A 25,098-nucleotide genomic window follows, 5' to 3' on the forward strand; every position below is an offset into this window, starting at 1 on the left:
CCAGAAAGCTGTACATAATGCCAAATCCTTGGCCAATATCCTGATGACCAGCAGGACAGTCCATGAAGGGACCTGGGCAGCACTCCATAGAGACTGCGTCCTCAGTCGCAGGCCGGGCCTCCCCTCTCCCATGAGCTCTGTGGTGTGGATAGTTGTGTCTGAAGATCTTTTTTGTTTTAAATTATTACTTTTGGGATTGCTTTGGTGGAATCCTCCCTCCCCTGAGGTGCTTTTAAAGAAAATATTAAATGTTATTTGGATGACACCACCCCTACCCCCTCCATCTCCCTTCCTCCCTCCCTCTCTCTCCCTCTTTTAAACTTTTTTTTAGGGGTAGGAAATAACTGGGATTGAACCCAAGGACTTTTTTTTTTTCAGAGAGAGGGTCTCACTGAATTGCTCAGGGTCTTGCTGAGTTGCAGAGGCTGGTATCCAACTTTTGATCCTCCTGCCTCAGCCTCCCATGCCATGGGGATGACAGGTGTGTGCTACCATACCCAGCTGGCCATATTTTAATCATCTACTATTGTTTTATATATATTTCTTCCAACATGGCTTGGGCTCAAGGCCAAAAGTGTGGTTTCTGACCATTGTCCCCAGGAAGGGTGCCTCCGTGTCCCCCACTGTGCGCTGTTGGGATTTCTCTCAGGTCAGGCCCTGAGACAAGGTCACTTGTCACAGGGGATAGTGGGGGCCTGGGTGAATCCTGAGCTTTACCTCCACCTCTGCCCACAATCTCCTCGTCCACTCCATCCCATGTCCCCACACCTTGGCTGCTGAGGTCCTGCCCATGTGGGGAATGCCTCTGCGTGCTCATGCACACTGTGCTAGACCTATTGGGAAGGAAGTTTCTGGAATGGCCAGATGTCAGGGGCTGTCCCCTCCCACTCGATCAGTGGCCCTCTAACCCTGAGATGGTCAGTGATGGGGATAAGCTAGAGGGACCAGGAGCCAACAGAAGGCTCTAAACGGCCCAGTTGGACCAGCCTGAGCAACCAGAGAGAGTCATTCTGGGTTGTCACCCAGTGCGCAGTGACATAAGTCACTCTGACATCAGAGGAACTTCGTCAACACAGGGGGCTGGGCTCAGCCACCTGTGGGTTCCAAGTAAATGAGGTAAATGTGCAGCCCAGGACACGGAGCCCATGATGCCACCCTCCACAGGTGGACAGGAGAGGAGGGACCATGTGGGTCTGAAGCATCCCCTCGACCCAGCCAGGAGGTGGTGGTCAATGCCAACTGAACAAGTGCTCAACAAGCACCTCAGGAGACACAAGGGTACAGTGGACTCCCCACACACAGGGTCCCGGTCAGGCCATGAGCTCAGCTGAGGGACACGAGCAGAGCACCTGACTAATACTCCCCCAAACTGTTGAGGTCACCAAGAACAAGGGCCATTGAAGAAAAGGTCACAGCCCAGAGAAGCCTCAAGAGATGGGACATCAAGGTCCCTGGCTGGGATATTAGGACAGAAAAAGGGGCATCAGATACAACAGAAGGCGGTGGGTGCAGGTGGTGACTGGGTGCCAAATACAGAGAATGATGGGTGACACACAGTAATGCAATGCCACTGTCACAGTGCTCTGCAAATCTAAAACTGTTTTAAAATTCTAAGTTCCCACCTTGTGGCACTGGGGATTGAACCCAAGGCTTCACATGGTCGTCAAAAGTTCCAAGAAGGCATGTGCAATGGGGCCGGCCTGTCATCCCAGCAACTCTGGAGGCTGAGGCAGGAGGATCGAAATTGGAGGCCAGCCTCAACAATTTAGCCAGGCCAGAAGCAACTCAGTGAGACCTTGTCTCTAAATATAATATAAAATAGGGTTAGGGATGAAGCTCAGGGTTGAGTGACTCTGGGTTCAATCCCTGATTCCCCCCTAAAAAGATGGAAGCCAACTGGCCGTGAGAGCCTAGAGTGCCCTGGGCCACACCACCTCCCTTGGTGCGTGGAACTGGCCTCACTAGAGTCCTGAGTATTTGGAGGTTGCAGTCCTCAGATCTGACCGCTAAGGGCGGGTTTCACCACACTCGTCCTCTGACCCAGGCCCCAACCTTTCCCAGGAACTGGCCAGAGGCCACAGTGACAGCAGGCCCCAGCTGTAAGTTGGGACAGAGATGCCCTTGTGACAAGAGCGGTCTTCTCATTCCTGCTTCTCAGGTGTCGGGGAGGTGGCCCGCTGGCTCTCAGCAGAGATGGCCCTGGGTGGGCAGTTGGGGTGGCTGTCGGACCTGATGACATTCATCTTCCAGAGGAAGTTTTGACAAGTGACCCATGGCCCAAGTAGGGCAGTGTCTCCATCCACTAGTGGCAGGACACAGCCCGGGCTGGAGCAAGGGATTTGTCACATTTTATTACACTGACAAGCTATCTAGCGGTCAAGATAGCACCCCCATTTTTTTTGCGCCATTTCAGCTTGAGCCTGAAAAATGGTTGTGATTTTAGGTGAAGAGGGGGCTGGTCCCTGTAAGTGTTTGAGGCGGTCACAGCTTGTCCCAGGCTCTTGGGTGCCTCCCAGCACGGAATTGGGTGGCCCATCAATCCCAGCTTTCTGCCCGCTCTCAGGGGCCCCTGTGGGAGTGGGAACCCAGAATAGGAAGGGCTTTTTTTTGGCACCAGGGAATGAACTCAGGGTCCCTTACCCACTGACCCCTGTCCCCAGCCCTTTTTATATTTTATTTTGAGCCAGGGTGTCAGTGAGTTGCTCAGGACCTCTCTAAATTGCTGAGGCTGGCCTCCAACTTTCAATTCTCCCGCCTCAGTCTCCCAAAATGCTGGGATAAAAGGTATTTGCAATCCAGCCTGGCTCCTCTCTGTTATTGAGCCTCAGTTTCCCCATCTGTAAGATGTCTCTTATCACTGGAGGTGTGTGACCATATCCCATGGACCTGGGAGGTGATGTATGATCAGCCACACAAGCAGCCTGGTTTGAGAGGAGCCCCCAATCCGGGTCCCTCCAGGAGGAGGACCTGGCAGTCTGTCAATAAGGAGACTCCTGCCGGCCAGCTCCACCCTCTCCTCCCAGATACTGGGCAATGAAGAAAAATCTCCAATAGGAGGCATAAGAACCAGAAGCCCAAGGAGGGCCCCAGAGCCTAGGATCAGACCAGGGGAAGTCACTGGCTCCACCCGGTGTCCCTACTTGGAGAAACACCCTGGGCTGTTGCCCCAGGGCTGCACCATGTGGAGGAAGCAGCGGCCTCCCTCAGTCCCAGACTTCGGGAAGCAGAGCCTGGGATGGAGGGCAGAGGACATCCTTCTCCCTGCTCACCTATAGGTCAGCACCGTGCCTTGTCCTCTCCCCAGGACAATTCACCAAAGTAACACCTCCCACTTGGAGGACTGTTGGTGGACTGTCTGGTGCAGGAGGCCGCAGGTGGGGCCTCTGTCGCCCTCCTCACCACGGCAGGCGGTGATTAATGGGCAGCCTCATGGCCAGATTATGGGTGCGGCTATCACTGCGCCCAGCTGCATTGACCCCTGTCCCTGCCCTGGGAGATCCATGGGCAGCAGCAGCTGGGCCAGCATGATAAGATGGGCCCATGGGAGCCTGCCAATTGCCTGCTCCATCACCTGCCATTGCTGCCACCGTCACGCTGCTGGAGGGCAGATTGGCACCATCAACATCGTGTGATTCATGGGAACACTGGAGGCTGTGGGGAGGGACCTTGGGGGACCTGTGTGGGACGTGGGGTGGCTGTGGGCATGGGGACATGGAGGGGGGACCCCTAGAGCTCGGCACCCGTGCAGCGCTCATCTAAGGACCCAAGGGACTTCAGCAGGGACAGGGGCCGGGGCGGGAGTGCAGTGACAACCTGGCAGGCTTCTTGACCCCAGCCCTGCCTGCGCAAGACTCAACCACCATCCTTGTCCCTTGTGGACCCCTTTCCCCATTGCCCCAGCCATTGGAGAACCCCAGATCCCAGGAGGGCTCCTGTCAACCCAAGGAGGAGGCTGAGGCTGGAGGATTGCAAATTCGAGGCCAGCCTCCAAACAGTGAGACCCTGTCTTAAAAATTGAAAAGGACTGAGACGTGGTGTGCTGGCTAGAACCCCTGGCTTCAGTCCTTGGCACCCGAACCTATCGCAGGGGTCTCCAGGCAGGGGCGAATCCCACACCCACGGCACCAGCGCTCAGCTGCCAAGGGGCAGCTCTGGCCGCTGGCCGCCTGCACTCTTTACCCTAAGAGGGAACTTGTCGCACTCAGGCGGTGGCAACAAGTTGCCAGGGTCCTGGGGCTCCCACGCACCCCTCTCTACTACAGTAAGTTCCTCCAGGCGACTTGGGAGAGCCCTGAGGTGACCTGTCCCCTGGGCACCGTCCCTGCAAACCAGTGGCCTCGCGGCTGCCCAGAGCCCAGCGCCACCGGCTGGAACCACAAAGGCCAGGGATCCCGCAGCATCAGCGATGGCCACCAGGTGGGGGATAGCCCCGCCCACCCTAGAGGGGCCGAGCTGCAAGCAGGGACGTGGTGGGGACCTCCGCCTGGTCTTCTGAGCCTCAGGCAACGCGCAGCGGTGAAGTGCTGTCCCCTCCTCGCGGTTCTCGGGGGTATGCCACCTCTGCGCCACCGCTGTGCTATGACGCGAGGCCAGGGACCGCAAGGCTGCAGCCCCCCCCCCACACACACACAGCAGCGGTCCCGGCTCCGCCCACACCCCGCCCACTCCCCCACCCCGGGGGCGTGGCCACACTCCCAGCTTCTGTGCAATCCGCTCGCATCAGGAGCACAGCAGAGCATGGAGAGGTGATGCCTACTGAAGGCTATGCCTGCAGTAGGTGTGCAGGCAGGGGCCTGGGGTAGGCAGAGCCCGGAGAGCTTGGCCTCCCAGCTGCCTCCAGGCCTCCTACTGCCCTGGGCCTTACTTTCTTTACCAGCCATCAGAAGTTGGCTGCAGACATGATGGGGGGTGGGGGTGGATGAAGGCGGGGCCTGAGCCCCAGTCCACCCCCTCCCCACACACACCCACATGCTGTCTGACCCTGGGCTCCATTTGCTCTGCTCTGAGTCAGGTTGATGTTGCCCCAGGCACAGCCCCAAGTCCCCAAGGCAGAGAGAGAAGGCACAGTGCTTAACCGGGCAGGAGGTTCCCTACTTGGGGTTTTGGTTTTTCCCTGTATCAGGGACTGAACCCCAGGGCTGCTGGATGAAGGAGGCCCACACCGGTCCTTTTTAGATTTAGAGACAGGGTCTCACGAGTTGCTGAGGGCCTCACTAAATTTTTGAGGATGGCCTCCAACTCATGATCCTCCTCCCTCAGCCTCCCGAGTCATTGGGATGCAGGCATGAACACAAGGGGATGCTCCCAGCAGGAGGAAGGCCAGGCTGCAGGCCAGCACATCTCTGGAGATGAGCCTGAGTGGAAATGAGACCATGAACCAGCAATTTATAAAAAGTTGCCTTTATTTATCATTCATACACCATATCTCAGTTATGCCATTTTGTCATCCACAGTGACAGTCCCCTGGAAGCTGGGTCAGCCCTTGCCCACCACTGTGATCCCTGCCCACAGGCTGTAAGCCCAGGCCACACTGAGCCAGCAGGAATGCAAGTGCCTCTGAGGTCTGGCGCTCTCCAACCACATCCGTGAGCCGGGGACTGGGCCTACCTGCCAGAGGCCATGGAGTCCCCAGCGGTGGCCTGGGAAGGCCCTTCACTCTAACAGAGGCAGGAGAGGGACAGTGGAGGGCCCCGTGGGCTGGGAGGTGGCTGGAGGCGGGCTTCCCTGCTGGGGACTGTGTCTAGACAAAGCCACGTGTGAGAAGCTGCTGGGCCCTGGCCGGGGCGAAGCATCCCTGGTTCTCAACCCAGGTCTCTGGGGACACCGTGCCACCTCTACTGAGCTTTTACAGGACCCATGCAGAATAGGGGCACCCTCCTAAAGGAGCCTGCAGCTGCATTTGAGAGGGCCTGGAGACTTCCAGGAAGGTCCCCAGCTCCATGATCTCCATCACCACAGATGTCATTGCCTTTTTGTCTCAGATACCAGAGCACCTTTCCAGGAAGCCTTAGCCCAAGACCCTGAGCTCAGGCCCTGAGCCTGAGCCTTTCCTCCCAGCCTCCGAGTGTGGTGGAGGCTGAATGTGGTAGAGGCTGAGAGAGAGCTGTCCCCTTACTTGCATTGATCCCTAAGTGCAGTCAGAACATTCTAGAAACACAGGGAGTGACAGAAGAAATCCCTTCCCAGGATCATGGGGGCATCTGCACGGTGAGGTCGCACCACGGCTGACTGGAGTCTGGACAAGAAAACGAGGCAAGGTGGTCCCCTTAGGGTACCGAGCTCGGCCAGGCAAGGGTGGAGGTGGTGACCCCAGGGCTCCCCCGGATGAGGACAAAGCTGCCTGGCCATGAGGTCCATGAGGTGGCAGGGATGGCAGTCCTGGCTCTGCCCCAGCACAAGGTCCATGTGGACACTTGGTGGGAGAGCAGCCGCCCACGGCTGGGCAGGGAGCTGTGTCACCCTGAGCCCAGGGGACCCAATGCCCCCCACGGGAACAATCTGCACCCAGAAAGTACCACCACTGTTGATGATGGGGACATGCTGGTGATGCTTCCATACCTCCAGAGGAGGTGTGACCCGACGCTCGACCACCCTAAGGCCACACACAGAGATTTTGTGCTTCCAACCAGAGTCAAAAGCCACCTTTGTGGGGACCAGGGACCCCATGGTAGCAGCACACGTCACTGAGGGGAAGAGGGGAGGCCAAAACCAAAGTCAGACAGACAATGGGGACAGCGCTCCCCATCCTTGTCACGGCTGCAGCTGCCAAAGCCAGAGGAGAGAAGCCCCAGCCGACGACATCCCCACGCACCACAGCACCATTGCCCCCAGCCACCACTGCCTTTTGAGGCATCACCCAGATTCTCCCTGGTCCTCGGGTAGGCGTGGCTCTCAGAAGAGCAGGGTGCCCATGCTGCCCACCTCGCTGTGCTCCTGGACGAAGATCTCGAAGGACTGGAAGATGATGGTGACCACCAGCAGGATCATGATCCCCCCACCGAGGGCACCCAGGAAGTCAGCCACGACTGAGTGGGCCCAAGGCACAGGCCCCCAGAGGCCACTGACATGGGGATGGACCTGGGGGAGGGCAGGTGGTCAGCCTCAGTGCACCACAGAGCCCCCAAGCTGGCCATCAGGCTTGCCCATGATTGAGACCAGAACCTCAGGAGGCCCCACCACCTCCCTGGAGCATCATCTACTAACACCCCTGTGCCTTCCCTAATGCTACGGGACCTAGTTTCTGCTAGGGGACTGTGACTAGTCCAAACTGAAAGGCTGCCAGAGGCAGTGGTCCACACCTGTCACCCAAGCAACTCAGGAGGCTGAGGCAGGAGGATTGCAAGGTGGAGGCCAGCCTCAGCTACTTTGCAAGGGCCTATGCAGCTCAGTGAGACCATGTGTCTAAATAAAATATAAAAAAGGCTGTGGATGGTGTTCAGGGGTCAAGTGACCCTGGGTTTGGTTCTCAGTACGGGGGCCTGGGGGGCTGGGAATGAGACTCAAATGATGAAGATGTCTCTTGAAATGATCAGTGTCCCTACCAAGGACTAGAAAGCAACCTAGGATTTGCAATTTTGGCTTTTCACGTGGTTGCTTCTTTCAGGAAAAGTCACCAAGTGAGAGCCCACAGGACAACCTTTTCTGCCACCTGACTTTGTAGACACAGCTCTGCTCACTGTGGCTGCTACCAAATGGCAAAGGAAGAGCTGAGAAAATGGCAAAGAACCCTAGAGAGACCAGAGGCAGCCCTCCATCCAGGACGAGGCACAGCTGCAGTGGGTGTTCCTCCTGCCCTGGGCATCTACTACCTGCGTGCTCTCCCCACCCTCCTTCCTCTCCACCCCAAGGTGATGTCCTCATGGGCCACCTGGCCATGGCCCAGCTGGTCTCTGGCCTTCTCTCTGCGAGGGCCTTGTCCACTGGCACTAACCTCCCTTCTCCCAACACCACCAGCCCTCTGCGGGTCTGCTGGCCTCTCAGCCACAGCCACCATCTATTTTTATTTTTTTTCAGTATTGAAGATTGAACCCAGGGGTGCTCCACCCCTGAGTCACATCTCCAGCCTTTTTTTGTATTTTGCATTTCTCACATGCCCAGAGGCACCCAGCAGGAACCCTTGCGCCTGCCCTCACATGCGTGTTGTGGGTTCGACTTTTTACTGGGGCTGCTGATCAGTGGATGTAGGGAAGATGGGTGAAAACAGTGAGAGCCTGGCATGTGGCTTCCACCCAGCCTCCTACTGGATTAGTGTCTCTGTTTAGAGGAGAGGGGACCCACTGTCTAATCACCCAGGAACAGCTGAGAGTACAGCTGACCTGGGTGATTCTCTAAGTCATGTGCACACCAATCACATTGATTTCTTTCAGGAAGCTGGTTATTTCAATAAAACTAATGGATAGTCTTCCTGGCACCCTGGTGGCCACAGGAACACTGTGGGCTGCACTCCATCGGTTCATTTGTGGGAACATGCAGGTTAAAAGCCATGGTCCCTCTCCTGTGAGGTTGAAATTCTGATGGAGCACAGGATGCTAATGAGTAACCAAATCATAAGGGATGTTATTGACAAGTACCATGAAAATGGGGAGAGAGACAGGGCAGGGGCATTGGCATTGAGAGCACAGAAATAGCAGATGGAGACAAACTTGATGGAAATGTTGGCATGTCAACAGAAGCTGGCTTCTGTGTGAGAAATGTGTCCATCATGCAGACCGCATAGCTGGCTCCAAGACTGGTGTGGAAGAGGCTCTCTTATGCTCTGGGAAGGCTCTGGAATCCATGAGACTGGTGCAGATGGCTAATGGAGAAGGCAGGTAGAGGGACAGAGGAATGGCAGGTGGAGGGGCAGAGGGAGGAGGGTAGGGGACTGAAGATGGGCAGGTGGAGGGGCAGGTGGAGAGGCATAAGAAGTGCAAGAGGAGGGACAGGTGGAGGGGCAGTGCAGGGGCAGGTGGAGGGGGCAGAGGAAGAGGCCATGCAAGGTCAGGTGAAGGGGCAGTGGGAGAGCAGGTGGATGTGCTGGTGAAGCAGCAGATAGGGGACAGGTGAAGGGGCATGTGAAAGGGCAGGTCGAGGTGCAAGTGAAGGGGCAGAAGAGGAGCAGGTGTAGGGGCAGCTGTAGGGGCAGGTAGAGGGGCAGGTGAAGGCACATGTGAAAGGGCAGAGGAAGGGCAGGTGGAGGGGCAAAGGAGGGGCAGAAGAGGAGCACATGGAGGAGTAGAGGAGTGGCAGGTGGAGGGGCAAAGGAGGGGCAGGGGAGGGGTAGGTGGAGGGACAGTAGTGACCCTCTGGACCAGCACTCTGAGGACAAGGGCAGTGTTGCCTTTCACAGGAGGAGAGTGGGGAGTTGCTGGGTTTGAGCAGAGGACACCCATGATGGAACCCATAAGTTCTAAAGGTCCACTCTGTCTGCACATAGGCCTCACTGGCAGAGGTTGGCCATGGAGTGCAGTCATGAGGCTCCTGCAGGACCTGGGTAGCAACTGGCCAGGTAAGAGGTGGACCGTTTTCTCTTTGGCCTTATGGCTTTCAAAACTTGGGACAGACCAGGGAATGCACTGCCCGACTCAGGATGCCAGACTCCTCTCTCTGGGGCCACCTGTGCTCTCCAGTCTCTGAATGGTGTGATGGTCCACAATGCCACCTCTGTCTCCAGATGGTAAGACCCAGCCAATGCAAGAAGTGAATCTCATTTTTGTTAAGCCAGAACCAGATGTCTAGCAGCCAAAGAACCACGGGCCTGTCCCAGCCACTGAGGAGGTCGTGCGCACAGCCTGAACCCTGCACATGGTCGTGTATTCCTGGGAGTGTTGTGTACAGTGCGACAGGGTGCCAGTCACTCAGTGATTCTGACAACTGTGTCCCCTCTCTACAGAGCAGCCTCATCCCAGGCAAAAGAGCTGCTGCCATCACACAAATAATTCAAAAAAAACTTTCAGCAAATTTTGCTTTCACTGTCTGGTGGCCATGACCGAATATCCCACCACCCACTTTATCTCAGGGACTCTCTTGACCCAAGTGGGTTTTAGTTGCTCTCTCCAAACCTCTTATTGAATCCACACTTTTTTCTCCAAAAATGCCTGATCCTTAGTCTTCCCCTCTGTGCCCCCATCTCTTCTGTTCCCAGCCTTTCTTCTGGGAACCCCTGCTATGGTTTGCACACCTAAGCACTACTTCTCTGCCCTGAGTGAGGGAATCCAGGTTTTCATTGTGTCACAGAAGGAATTTATGCTCAGAAAACTGATTTTAGGTGCTGTGTGAGAGGAGGCGGTGATCACCTGCCTCACTGTTGTAACCTCTGCATTAGGAATAGCAAAGTTTGGCTGGGGGTTTGGCTCAAGCAGTAGCGCACTCACCTGGCATGTGGGCGGCACGGGTTTGATCCTCAGCACCACATACAAACAACAATGTTGTGACTGCCGAAATAACAAAAAAAATAAATATTAAAATTCTCTCTCTCTCTCTCTCTCTCTCTCTCTCTCTCTCTCTCTTTACAAAAAGAAATAGCAAATCATTGTACTGCACCAATTAAGTGTCCACAATAAATAAAATGAAAATAAATTCTGGATTTAATTTTTGATCTTGATATTTGCTCAGTACACCAGCACTTTTTCATTTCTTTCCAAACATCCCTTATATAGCCAGTCAGACCTGTTGAATTTATACCATAAGATAAAATTCTATGTTCTAGATTTATCTTGTTGATTTCTGAAATTATAAAGCACAGTGATTCAAGATGATGCAAAAATTCTAGGAAGACTGTGCTGGGCAGAAAATGGTCAATAAAGTCATATTAGTGACTTCTCTCGAATGATTGCATTATATTCTAATTAGCTATTTGTTACTTATTTAGGACCGAGATTACCAATACTATTTTGTAAATTCTGTTATCAAATTTCTGTAGTTGTATAAAAATATAATGGAAAATGAAGAACCATACATATTTTTTTCATTATGGACATGAGCACAGCAGTGCTGCTCAGAGTTGCGCTATATTAGCAGCCTGTTAAGTGCAGTTGTACATTAAAACAACCCCACATAAACATGGAGATTGACAGTGTAAATGAAAAAGTTATTTGGGGAAATAATGACTAAAAATACAAAACAATAATTTTCTACACATGCCCTGTCATTTAATGGCTTTGTACTAGTGAAGAGATTGCTAAGATACAAGTGTCTCTGCCTAGGGAACCAGGCCAGCCCCTCCCCTCTGCTATCACTGATGGAGGCTCTGTGTCCCCTGGAAAATGGTGTCAGAGCCAGTGTTTATCAGTTACTTCTTATGAGCTGGGTAAGCTGTGGATTTATCCCCTCATTTGGTCTCCATAATGGCCCTAAGATGTGGGGTTGTGTAGGTGTAGCCATCTCACATATAGGGAAAGTAGTACCCAGAGAGGCTAAGCAACATGCAGAGATCACACAGCCAATGAGGGCAGGTTGGACTTGGCAGAGGAGTCTGTGTTCTTACATCCCAACTATAGAACATCCCTCCAAGTCAATGTAGCACAAATTCAGACCTATTACAGTGAACTAAAAACTTTCTGAGGTCAGGGACCCCTGTGGCTTCTTAGCCCTGAAATGAGACCTAAATATATTTGGTGTTCAGCAAAGATTTCTAAAATTAGAGAATGGGTGAGAGTCATATTGTGATTAAGCCATGAAGAGCTACCATGCCCCAGAATAGAGAAAAACTGGGAAATGGGCTCAGTCAAGTTTCACAGGCTCATGGCTAATGAGGTCAGATCCCGCTCACCCCACAGGGCACATGACACTCTGTGGTGGCCACTCTGAGTGGGTGAATCACTTGGGACATGGTTAACCATGAAATTCAACAGGTCCTGTCCATCACCACATACACACAGCCAGGCTGGCTTGGGCCTTAGGTGGGGGAATCTGGTTGCTGTGTTGTCAGTATTTATGTCTCCTCAAGGCAACCTTAGGGCTTGACCCTTTTTTCTTGTGCCTGCAAATATGAAAGTCATTTTAGTTTTCTTTCTTCAAAGATTTAAAGTTCTAACCTAACGATGAGTCAAAATCATGAGTATGATACATATCATAAATACCTCAAGTTCAAATTAATTATGCCCTATGTGTGGGTGTTTGTGTGTGTGTGTGTGTGTGTGTATGTGTGTGTGTGTATGTGAGTGTGTGTGTGTGTATGGGGGTGCAGCAGGGCTTTGCTTTCTAAAGATATAGCAAAATGAACATTCAGAATGAGGGTGATAGGATTCTCTGACCCCAGTTTAAATGCCCTCTTGTCATACAGATCTGTTCCCTAAGCCTCCAGGCTGGGAAGGCAAAGGACAATCCTTAGCTCTCAATATCAGAGTGCTCTGGGGGTGTGAGGCCTGGAGTGGAAGCAAAGGGGGCCTTGGTGTCTGTTGGCAGATCCACCGACTACACTCTGGCTTTGGTAATTGATGATATCAGGCCTCTGGGGGTGCATGATGGGTGAGCAGCCCCTGTGTTAGAGGTGAGTGCACAAAGGTGGTTGGAGCTTCTTGCTATATGCTGGCCTGTCTCTTCAATCAAAAGTGCTACAGGGATTAGATAGCCAAAACTTAGTTCCTTCTCACTTTGTTGATGTAAGTTCACATGCTCGTTCCAGATCACCCCTTCCCTTCATCTCTTCTGCCTCCTGTATATGTAAGCATGTCTGTGTGTGTCAACAGTTTTGTGCAGCTGGATTCCATTTCAGTGATTAGGCCATCAGTAGTTGGGACATCATCTTAGCTCCTGTCGCAACCAATTACATCTGGGAGCTTTCTTCTCAAGCCTATGATGAAGAGATATCTATGGCAGATCTATGGTTATGGCAAGTTAACTGAAACTGAGATGCAGCGATCTGTTTCCACAAAGTCAAGTACTGCCGATGACAGACAAAGAGCAAAGAGGGCTGGTGATTTCTTGGCTTCTGTGGGTTCCTGAGTGGCTAAAGTGCAGCACATAGATACAACTGCTCCTCAAACCATGGGGCTCTCACTCGAGAATTTTTTTAAAGGCTATCACCCCATATCTTTGGCTTTGGGGCTTATCTCTCTCTCCCTACAGTTCCTGGCACAGTCACTCTTTCCTAACAGCACTCTACTTTTTTACCTAAATTAGAAATACTCTCCCACATTAGACATGGTCCATTCTATTCCTGCCAAAAGCCACACTATGCCAGTTAAATATACCTTGGTAAATGGAGGGACAAATTACTAGAAAGAGCTTATGTTCTGCTTCATGCATAAGATGCCTTGTCCTAGTCCCTATGGGTCATGGGAGTGCTCTTGAGTGAGGCCTCCTTCCCATCTTCCTGGCTGCCTCAGCTGCCAATCCCAGGCCACAGGAGAGCTTCCCTCTTCTGTTTTGATCTCTTTCTAATCATCTCTTTCTCAGGTTCACCATAGGTAGTTTCTTCTGGCTTGCAGGGAGAGGATTCCCACGCACATTTTCAGCTATTCAAATATTTCTGAATCAATGCTGTATCTATTGAGTGCCAATTCATTACTCAGAGTTTGTCTGAGAGCTCAGCAAGGCCTGTGGAATCTCTGCCCTTGAAACAATAGAAAACTCCCAGGTGGGCAAGGTTGTAGGTTGGGGCACTGTCCAATTTCCTGAGGGCACAGACATTTGGACCACAGCACCAGCTAAGTGTTCTGGTTCCAAGGAAAGGACATAGATGGTGCATGTGTTCTTTCCTTAGCACTGGAATAAGGTGGCTTTGCATCCCACACACATGACATGCATTAATACTGAGTCTTTTTCTTCTAGATTCTGCCATGGATCCTCTAGAGGACCTTCAGGAGAAGCTGCTTTATCTGCAGCAAAATCTCCTGGCTACAGACAAGTCCTTCCCTCTGCCCAGGCTAGATACCTCTCAAGACCTCTTGACTTCTGTTCCCTGCAGAATAACATGGTATTTTGCAGTTATGGCTTCCTGTACTGGCCAACTGGCCTTTTTCATAATGTCCTTGGCCAATACTCCTACTGGTGACTCTGTTGTAATAAGTCCCCCAAATCACACAATTGTTACCCAGCCTCAAAGGGGAGCAGAGAATTTTTGCTTCTCTTCCCATCTCTGCTGATTTACCTCTTTCTGTGGTTTTTCTTTAAATACTGGTAAATCTAGAAGCAATTTAACCATACAACTTCACAATTACTCATACAGTAGAAGTATATTTCTAACTAAAATTTTTAAACCAAATTCAAAAATGCACTCAAAGCTGAAAATTATCTAAATACTTTCTACTTCATTTTTGTTGCACCTTGCAGCTTATCAAACATTTCAACCTGACAAGTGAATGTGGGTTTTTCATGTTTTCTTCTTTTTGACATAGGTGTTTGAGAGATACGCTATCCAGTTACTTAGATATGATATCAGAAATGTATTTCCCCCACTTACATAGTACCTCAACATATTTAAAAGAAGAACATATTTCTACCAAAAGGAGAAGCCATCAATATTTTAGCATCCAACTCAGGTTTTACATTGATGATTGATAGAAATAAAAGTAGTATGTGGTGTAGGAGCTCAGATACTCCTTTCCAAACACTATTTTTCCCACCACAGAATAGCTTTTCTTGTCCTTTAAGAAACCAAGGTTGACAGAAGAGACATGTGGAAGCCCAGGCCCAGTATGCTGGCCACTGCCCTCTGTGATCTGTGTCACCACACTATGCCCCAACTCACCCCACCTCAACTTTCTCCCCTCCTGTAATTTTATAGTTTGGGAGCCAGGGTGGGGAGGGGTTGCACACTAAGCAGTTAGGCTGAGTAACCTTACCTGCTTCCCTAGAGTACCATCTGTCCCAAATTAATGAACACTCCACAGCAGCAGCCACTGAGTAGGAAAACCATTAGGGGTGGGGAGGTTCTAGTTCCCACTCATTTCTAAGCCCCCTGTGGTTGGTGAACCATGACATGGAAGGACACCTTCTCACCCAGCCAATTCTCAGGCCATGCCCCCAGGAGACAGTGACACTCATTGCTTTCACCACATTTTTTAGATGGTAATCTACATGCTCATGTGTAGCTGAGGTAGAGAAAGGCAGCTGCCCCCAGTTCCATTTCCCCCCTTCTGGCTCCTACTAGAACATACACTTCTCATGGGCTTTTCAAGTTCAGGGCTTCATTTCCCTGCAGCCCTGTTCATCAGCTTTGGCCACCATATTATACTCTAGCCACTGGACAATGGCAGGCCTCTTCCAATGTTTGACCCTATTCCTCCAATTACCACCCCAGCAATGTGGCTGCCACCTGAAAATGAAGGAATGTTGCACTTAGGAATTTCCAAGTGACAAAGGAGAAACAGCCCAGATCCCCCTTGACTTTGGATTAAGAAAGACACTTGATTGATAATTAACACCAGCCACCATATCAACTCAGAATTTTACTTAAGAGGAAATAAATCAGCATCCTAATTAATCCCATAAAGGAGAAGTAGAGAAAAAAAAAAGATGCTCTTCAGACCTTAAGGTGTGTGATATGTACTTAAAACAGCTGCCTTTAATTGAACACATTTCTGCCCCTGGCCCTCTGTTAAAGCTCTTCTCAGCATTATGTCACTCATTGTTCATGACAACTCTGTGAGAAAGAAACTGCCATCCCCTTTCCCAGATGAGGAGACCAGGGCTTAGGACACACTGTGTTCTCCAAGTCACACTATAATAATAAGTACCTAGAAGTTAGATCAAAGTCCTTGACCACACACATGCCTCTCTACAGCAGGGAGTATGGCTTCTGAGGGCAGCTCCAGTTGGTCCCTAAAGACCTGCATGGGAGAAGAAATTTCTGGTCACCAAGCAATACAGATGTGCTGGGCAGGATGATATAGTGATGACCCAGAGAGGTGTCAAGGTTCCTGGGAGCCACCAGGAAGCACCAGTATGGGGTAGTTGGAGAAGGAGATAGCATCTCAAAGGTCTGGAGTCCAGAGGTGTAAGGGCCCTACTCCATCTAGAAGCTCCAGAGAAGGATCTGCCCCAGCTTTTCTCCTAGTGCTTAGTAGTTCCTTGGCTGCAGCAGCAGGGTCCAGGACCCAGATGGCACCATCTCTTTGTGTGTGAATCTGTGTCCAAATTTCTCTTCTGATAAGGTCCCCAGTCATGTTGGATAAGTGGCCCAGCCTGCTCCAGGATGACTGTGTCTTAATAAGCTTTACCTGCAATGGCAATGCCTCCCATGCAGGTCACAGTTTGAGGAACCAGGGAGGGACCTCAGGGGAAGGAAATGTCAGCACCTAAGCCAAGCATTGCCTTAACTGTGATATTGACTTTCCTATTTTTCCTTTTTTAAAAAATAGAAAATTAGATAAGCCCATCCCTAGAACTATAGTAAACTATTTTTTATAGTTCCCTCATGCATTCCTCTCTTAATGAATTCCAGATGCTTCCAGAAACTTAAGCCAAAAATATTAATCTATTTCCACACAAGATAAAAATCATATTAATTATCACTGATTAAAATTGCCAAGGTAACAATTTAGGAAGCCAGAGTCATACAACAAGCTGAGGGTGACATTAGCATGGGAACCTGGATTTCCAAACCAGAACTTCAATGCTTTGCAGGAGGTAGATTTGGAAAGGCAGGCAAAATTCCCTTGAGAGCCAAGCTCTTCCTCTCACTAGCAAAAAATCTGATTTGAAGATGATGGAGGAGAGCCCCAGACCTGAAGAAGGGGCCCTGGAGAAGATCTCAAGTTCAAACAATGTCAGGGGCCATCATCTCCATCCCACAGCACCTCCCACATAGGCAGGGGCAGTATGGCACCACTCTTGCATTGGAGACAGTGAGGCCCAGGGAATTGGCAGTGCCTGTCCAGGGTCCAGGGAACCAAGGTTGGAGGGCCATGTGTCCTTGTTCTTAGCTGAGTCTGCCTGACCATGCCATGGAAAGACAAGTTTATTCCCAAGTAAGTAAAATCACAGGACTGGTTCCTCTCATTTGGCTTAGGCACCTGCCATATTTCCTTTGTTTTAATTAAAGAGAAAATGCAAGCCCTTCTCTGGGAGGTGAAGGCCTACACATGAACACACACTTCCAGCCACTCTGAAGGCACCATCGTTTCCCACAGTCTTGATGGCAAGAGTTTGGGGGTTTCTGGGATTTGTGCTAAAGAAAAAAAAAATCAAGGCATAATCAAGAAGTAGATTTCTGGTCCAAGGCATAGAACAAAATAAATAATGAAGCCAAGACTCATATATATAAATCTTCATCCCTGCTCTGTTGGCTGTGTGTGGTAAAAATTTGGATGGTGTAGAAGGAAAACAGATAATAATAATAATAATAATAATAATAATAATAATAATAATAATAATAACAAAATCTACTGTGTTAGGATTTTTTAAAATCCATTTTGATAAATGTTTCTGCTACAAGTCCATATTTTGGGAGCTGGTTGGAAGTGAAGGAGGCCTCAGCTGATGCCCCTGGGGCCTCTGGGAGACATTATTTAATGCCTTCCTCAGCTCCACCTCCACAAAATAAACTTTATAGCCCAATAATGAATATCTATCTACAGGGAAAGAAAGTGGCTAAAAGAGAATATCCAGGATACATTAATTATGGGAACTACCCCTCTGTTGATTTTTCTTTGATCTTTGGCCTCCAAGAAAAGATGAATTTCTCAGCAAACTGTCCTCAGCAATTTTATAAACTATTTCAACTTTCACAGAAACAGATCAATGTCTCCTGTAGATATAAGGGCTTAGGCATCTTTTACCTAATTTCATGTGTAAATTCAATCTCAAATAAATAAAGCACATGGCTTTGTTAATACAAAGACTTAAGGAACTAGGATTTTGTTTTATTTCATTCACTCTTGAATGCAATAAAAATTGTAGATCTCAAGTGTACTTTCCAAAAACTGAGTCAATTTTCACTTCAAGCCCACAGCTCTGCCGCACTTAAAGGGCTCCTCATTGAAGAACAGCTAACCCTGGAAAGAAACTCTAGAAATCAAGCTCAGGACATTTATTCCAGTGTGGATATTTTGTGACATCATGATTTGTTGTAGATTTTCCATGGGATTCAGGTTTTCTTACAACTTAACTTTCTCTCAAAATCCTACCTCTGGGGTGTATTAAAGAGGTGGCCCAGATGTCACTGATGAGTCCCACTGATTCTAGTTAGTTAGTGCCACAAAGCTCTGTTCACCCCAAGGAGAACCATCTGTGCTCACATTGACCCCAGAGCCATATTATACCCACCATGTTCCAGGTACTGTTGCAAATACTCTGCAGACATAGCTCACTAAATCCTCAAAGCAATACTGCATGTCAGGCATTATTGTTATATTTCAGGGGACATCAAACAATTTGCTGGAATTTGCAGAGCTATTAAGGATCTTAGCAAGAATTTAAGCTCAGGCAGTCCAGCTCCAGTCCTTACATGGCTGTTTTTATAATTCTACCCTATGAGCTCTTACTTGATCTTTCTGTCACATTTCCTCCTGTCCCTGGAGCCAGAGGCACAACTGAAATGGGCATGTATCTTAGCAGAACCAGATAGATTTTTGTTAAGATTGCCCAGCTGCCGGCCCACAGAACATCACTCTTTCCTCTGAGTTTGCTCATTATAAGCAAGATGTGAGTTGGGAATTGCCAGGGCTGTGTTTTCAGCTCATGAAGAAAAGATGCTCTAGATAGATGCCAGCAAGAACCAAGATAAGTTATGCAAATGAGAGAAAGATAAAGACCTGGTGGTCTCAGGACCAACTTCCCAAGTAGAAGGCTAACAAACTCCTTTTGCATGCATGAACTGTTTTGATATGGTCATGTGGTACTTGCCCCTTTAAGAGACTTGACAAACAAAAGTACAGAGTAAACACAAGCAAGAGAAAAAAATAATTCCTCACATTTAAACATACAAAATTTCAGACAGATGCTCACATTACAGCCATGTAGCTGAGGCCCTCACAGACCTGATAATTAAAATGTCCACTCAGAAATTCCCAAATTGCAGCTATAAATCAGGGGCAGAATAAATGAGAAAACTTGCTGAGCAGACACCCTGGCCATTCTGCACAATGGGTCACTGCCAGCACCCCTCTGTGCTAGCTGATGAATGCTGCTACAAGGTTCAATGTCACCTTCCACAAACAGGTACATAGATAAAAGTAATCTCAGAGCACAGAGATCATGGATATTCTTCTAAAATATATAGGCCATTGATACAATGAGGGAGTCCAATTACTATCACATTTAATCTTTGCTTACCTGGTCCTACAATGCACACTTGATCAGGGCAGGACATGACAGAGAACACATCAATCTGGGAAACAATATTCAGATTTTAGCTGGGGGCATGAATTCTTCTAAATCCATTTCAAATCAGTTGCTTTTATTCTTTTGTTGTGGCTGTCTGCTCAACACAAGATCGTATAAATGTGCAGTCTTCTTTATATGAACAAATGTTAAATGAGGGTAGGAGGTACTGGTATTTTGTGCATTTGAAATCTATGACCTTATTTATATACACATGAAGCATAAAGTTGGTTTGTGCTGGCATCTATCTATCAAAAACAGAAGCTTCTGTTTTTGCAGAATATAAAATCTTTTTCTTTGCACAGAGAACACATTTAGTTTCTTGGGAATGCAGGCAGTTAATGTGATGTAGATGTTCTCATAGGCCAAGACATCTGCACAGCCCTGTCATAATGTTTACCTTGTGAATGACCCATTCTATTACCTTGTGACCATTTCCACACTATGAGTCTGAGACAAACTGAAGCACATGCAGTGTCACAGACCCAATCTGCAGTCAGGTCTTCTTTCTTACCATGGAGCCAAGCTCTAAGTTCCAGCTCAGACTCTCCTCTTTCAGCTTCATTCAAAGTTTTTGTGGAATTTCTGAAGCATTAAAATGAAGTTCCAGAAGCAGAAAAGTGAATCATTTTTTTCCAAAAATAGATCTCTCCTTCTTCGTAGTATTTATTTCACTCCTGCTGATTTGAACTGACATCAGAAGCAGTAGCAGATGCTTAATTCAGATAGAGCTTTTAATAAGGGATCAGGGGGATGAAATAAGGGAAAAATGACTGGAGAAAGTCTAACATATTTTGTGCATAATATAAGTTCTTTGTTAATTGATTGGAATTTTGAAAAGATAACATTAGATAGCTTAAACATTTTCTGTGTTGTAGCATATTATTTTATAGCTCCCCAAAAAATCACATCCTAATCAGACCACAGACATGTGCAAAGAAGGACACACATTAGAAAGAAAATATAAGAAGAAGGCTGAGAATAAATTAATATTTATTGGACATACAACATGTAATATGAATTGATTTAATTATATTAACCATTGTAATTATAATAAAACTATCACAAACTAGATACTATAATGTTCAGTATTATGGACAATATAAATAATATTAACTATCACTCATGAAACTGTTTTTCTATGAAAAGCAATAGGCTTGGATAGTTTAGGCTTAGATTTTTTTTATATCCTTTCTCTAACTTTATCTGAACAGAGGACTGAGGAGTGGGATCTATGAGGACACTCACTTCCCAATACCCTTGGCTAATAACTGGCAGAGTAACAGAGCCCACAATTCCAACCAACTTCATGACACTACCTCATGCTGGATACACTGCAAATTGCTCAACAGAGGTTCCAGTGTGCAGTAATGTCAGTTGAAAGCCATGTTTGCTTGAAGCCAAGAGAAATTAACCAGGCTAAGCAACAGCAAACCTAACAAAGTAGATCAACATAATAAACTGATATGCCAAGAACATAAGTTAAAAACATATAAGTACTTGCTAGATTACAGGGTTGACAGTACAAATAAGAGAGAAAGAATATCTGTTTAAGAAATAGTTGTACTTTATGTGGGAAAATAAAATTCACATAGATCCTTACCTCACACCACACACAAACCACATTAAGAACAGCGCCTCAGGATCTCTCTCTATTTCAAGCCTTGTTCTTCTTGTGTTCTACATTCCTATTTTTGGTGCATCATAATTACACAATTTCATAGTGCATAATAGTGGGATTTTGGTACACGTTTGTATATGTGCACAATATGATCTTATCACACATCCCTTTCTTTCCATTTTTTTATGTGACTAACACTTTCAAGGTCATGACATCAGAATCAGATATAGTCAAATATGGTCTGTGTGTTGTGTGTATGTGTAATGATAGAGTTTTATTCAGCCATAAAGAAGATTAAAATTTTGCCATTTGCTGGGAAATGGATGAAACTTTAGAACATTATGTCAACCAAAATAAGCCAAACTCAGAAGGTCAAGGGTCAAATGTTTTCCCCCATATGTGGAAGCTAAAGAGAAAAAAATTAAAAGCAAGGTGTTAGGGGAAGGAATCTCATGAAAAGAGAGATCAATGGAGGAAAGGAAGCAAAGGGAGTGAAGAGGGAAAGGAATGGAGAAATACTGGGGGTTATATTGGCCAAATTATATTGTTATATAGTATGCATGTATGAATATGTAATAACAAATCCCACCATTAGATAGAACTATAATGCACCATTAAAAAAAAAAAAAGATGGGGGAAAAGGATACAGTCAAGTCTCGGTGTGTTCTCCAGCCCTGGCCTCCCTGTGGCTTGGCCATCCCTGGAGTGTGACAGGCTCTTCTGCTTTTATTTTCCACAGAAAATTCAAACACAGTGGATGTAACTTTCGACAAACCTCATTCAAAGTGGAGAAAATACTTCCAGAGAACTTAAAAAACTTGCTTAATCTCACATGTAACTCAGCTAGTTTTCTTATTATTAAAATCAATTAATATTCTCAACTGTTTTTTTTTGTTGTTGTTGTTAGGAATACAGTGTTTTATTTCCATTTCAAAATTTGCATTATTCTCAAGTGGTGATGCCTAAAATCTTCTCTGATATTAAACAGATTATAAAATCTGTGGTATATCAAATGTAAAATCTGCCACTAATGAGAGTTTTAATTATGAATAATTTCAAGTTGACTTTTTATCTGCCATAATTGGTTTGGCACTATGCAAAAACTCTGAAACATAAAGTTTCCATCAATCCTAAAGCAGAAGGATCTGATTTTTTTGGATCTTGTTCTAGCTAAAGCTACAGAAATACTGCAAATTTTGTTTTACTGATTTTTTTGGGGGGTATTCATTTCCTGCCTTCAAATTTATTGCTTTTTGCTCATAGTTTTGTCATTTTTTTTCCTTTTCCTCTTTAGGGGAATTTATGTCTTGATTTTTCTGATATGTTCAGGGAGGAATTTAGGTTGTTGAGTTGAGAACATTTCTTTCATCTTGTATAAGCATTTAGTACCTTAAAGCTTTCTGTTAGCACTAAATTTGAAAAGCTGTGTTTTCTTCTTATTCAGTGCTTTAATTTTTATTTATTTCCTCTAGACCTCTTCTTTTACACATGGATTTTTTTACAAGTATAAATAATAATTTTCACATATTGGGAGATTTGTTGTCTTCTGTTGATGAATTCTCCTTTGGTTTCTTGAGAGTGAGAAAACACATTCTGTATGAGTTCCTTTCTTTAGATGTGTTGAGCTTTGTTTTATGGTCCAGGATGTGGTGAACCTTGGGGAATATTATGGGTACTTGATAAAAGTGAGCATCCTGCTCTTGTTGGGGTGAGTATCAACTGGATCTTGTTGCCTAATTGTGTTGTTCACATCTTCCAAGTCCTTTTTGATTTTCTGTCTTATTGCTCAGTCAGTAGCTGGGAGAGTACATTGATGCCCCAACTTCAGTGTGAATCTCCTGTGTTCTTTTAAGCATTATCAGTTCTTGTTTCATGCATTCTAAGGTGCTAGTGCTTGGTGCATACATAAAAAACTATCATTACATCTTCCTAGCAGGTTGCGCCTTTTATCATTATGTAACATTGTTCTTTCTCTCTGGCAATTTTCTTGGATTTGATATTTACCAAATATTAATGTAGTCGCTCCAGCTGCTGCTTCTGTTTCTCTTCTTCCTCCTTTTTCTCCTCTTCCTCCTCTGCCCAGTCTGCTCTTTTTTTTTTTACAAAATGATAGATGGTATTTTTTTTTCTATAAGCTTATATTCAACCTAGTGAGGATATGGAATTCCAAAGGGTTTCTTCTAAGACTTTTTCTCTTTTATTTCAATTGCATATTATCTTTTTTTTGTCTTCTCTCCACTCTACTGTTGAGCTCATCCAGGTTTCTTTATGACCATCTTTCTTAGTTCCATGATTCCAACTTCTTCTTTCCTGCTACTTCTGGTGCCGCAGTCTGGCTGGACACAAAATCACGAGCCACTCGCAGCCTTGTAGATACAAACAGCAATTTTTTATTCCCGAACTCACACCACACTCTACAAACATGTTCTGGGCAAAATACACCAGCACTTTACACGCACCATCTGGGCAAAATCCACACTTCCGCCAGGCTTTGCATCCCAAAATACTCTCTGAATCCCGCGAGAACTCAAAGGAAACTCAAGGAGTGGGCGGGCCCCTGAGGCAGCAGGATACGCCCTATTCCCAGCAGGGTCCACCTTAAACCTGGAACCACCCTAAATCCCCATCAGCCCTAAACCCTGATCCACCCTAAACCCTGATCTGCCCTGGTCCTTGAGCAAGGTCACCTTTCATGCAAAGTCACTGCCCTCTTAGCAACATGGGGTAGGCTGACAAATTGTCATGCGTCATTCCTACTTGGCAATGGCTGTCAGCATTCTGGTATCTCACAAATTTCATATTTTATTCTTTCACAGCCATTTTTAATTACTGGATGCTTATTTTATGGTGGCTGCTTCTAATTTCTTGCAAGTAATGTGAATATCTGGCTTATCTTAGTGTTGACATCAGTTGATCAATTGTTTCTAATTCAGGGTGTGATTTTGCAGGTCCTGATATGACAGTAATTTCTATTTTGTCCTCTGTATAATTTGCCTATTATGTTAAGTTACCCTGGATCCTATTCAAATCTTTTTTTCTTTCTCGGAAGTTGCCGTGTTGTGGCTGAGCATGTGGTTTTGGCCTATTTTGTGGGTTTTGACTCCAAAGGCAGCTTAATTTTTGCAGGCTTTATGCCTCTTTTCTGCTCTGTTTCTCAGGTTCCATGCGACTCCCATTTGTTCCCTTTGGTCCCTGCTGGTTCTGTCTAAAAAGGTAAAGAAAATTTCTTCACACCATATTGGCAGATTTTTTTAGAGGTTAAGGGCATATTGTGATCCCATTACCAATATCCTTCAGGGGATCCAGTGTCACTGGGTAGAAGAGGAATCTCCAGCTGTGAGAGACCAAGGGGCTTCCTAGACTGGCCTGATTTCTGTATACCCCAATTTTGCACTGTGCAAGTCTGCTACTGCTGCTATGACAAATGACCACACAGTGTGTTCAAATCCTAAACTTTCCTCTTACATTTCTGGAAGTGAGAAGACTGAAATGGGTCTCACTGGACTAAAGTCAAAAGTTCTGTCCCTTATTAGACACCTAGAGTAGAGTTTATTTTCTTGCTTTTCCAGGTTGTAGAGGCTGCCTGGCTCCTTTCCTAGGCAAGAATTAGCTGCTCAAGTTTCTATCATGCTGTGCCTTTGACTAGACACTTCCACTTTTGCCTCCATCTTTTATTATAATATGTACACTGATGAAAACACCAAGCTCATGCAGGCAAACCAGGACAACTTCACCCCATTAAGTCAACAACTGAACCACCTAGTGCCATCTGCTTTCTTAATTTCTCCTGCAATATCACCAGGTGTCTTCACTGGTTTCAAGGTGTCTTCATCTAGGTTGTGCTGACACAAAAAATATACCACAGATTATGTGATTTATACTGAACATAAACTTATTTAGCTCATGGTTCATGGAGACTGGAGGTCCAAGATCAAGGGGCCATGGTGAGCGAAGCCTTTCCTACTACGTTCTCACATGCTGGAAGGCATCACATGGGCAAGATAAGAAAGGGGCAAAATGCTGCTTTATATTGGCCTCACTGCAGCAGTGACAGCATGCACTCACCCCTGCAGAGCCTATGACTAAGCTCCTTGCTTATGGTCCACGGCTCAGTACCATCACATTGGCGATTTCTGAAACATGAACTGTGGGGACACTTTAAACCCCAGAAACAGGATTAAGACATGAACACCTATGGGGGTGAGTTAATTTATCTTCACATAGACCATCAC

The sequence above is a fragment of the Callospermophilus lateralis genome, unplaced genomic scaffold (assembly GCF_048772815.1).
Source record: "Callospermophilus lateralis isolate mCalLat2 unplaced genomic scaffold, mCalLat2.hap1 Scaffold_413, whole genome shotgun sequence".
Classification (NCBI taxonomy): Eukaryota; Metazoa; Chordata; class Mammalia; order Rodentia; family Sciuridae; genus Callospermophilus; species Callospermophilus lateralis.